Genomic DNA, 731 nt, shown 5'->3' with positions numbered 1-731 from the left:
TTTCATCTTAAAACCATTATCTATTTTGCAGACAGAGTTTAACCAGGAAATAAAAACACATGTTGAAGGACATAGAAAATTAGACAGTATGTTAATTGTACCAGGAATCAAATTTTCAGTATAAGAATAGAAATGAAGTATAAAATCAAAAGTTAAGAAAGGATGTATAAGGTTTAACTTGAATTGGCAATATCAGGATTTTTAAATGTATCTCTCTTAGCACTTTGCACTGGCCTAGAAACCATGAAACCATGACATCCCAATAGTAGTAAGGGCACAAGTGTTATTTTATCAGAGCCCACTATAAAATAACTATAAAATGTTATTTTATAGTGCCACTGCCTGAGGGGGAAAAAAAAACTGACTAGATAGAAGAAAATAAATCACTAGAAATATGTGTGTATTGTATACCCACAACTGCAATGAAATAAATTTCAGTGGACTTAATCTTCTTAGAAGAGATCAACTATTAAGCCACAAAATGTAAAGAAATAGAAATGTCGAAATTAGCAAGACTAAAAAGAATTGGATGTAAAAGTTGATGAGGCTATATTAATATCAGACAAAATATACAACAAAGTATTAAGAGAATTAAATAGGCTAAATTTAAGATGTTACAATTTTAATTCAGTACGAGGATATAACAATTCTAGATTTTCATGAATAAAATATTATAGCCTCAAAATGTACAAAGCAAAAATTGATGTGACTATAAGAATAAATTATCTAGG

The sequence above is a fragment of the Mandrillus leucophaeus genome, unplaced genomic scaffold (assembly GCF_000951045.1).
Source record: "Mandrillus leucophaeus isolate KB7577 unplaced genomic scaffold, Mleu.le_1.0 Scaffold122, whole genome shotgun sequence".
Classification (NCBI taxonomy): Eukaryota; Metazoa; Chordata; class Mammalia; order Primates; family Cercopithecidae; genus Mandrillus; species Mandrillus leucophaeus.
This window is presented reverse-complemented; position numbering follows the sequence as displayed.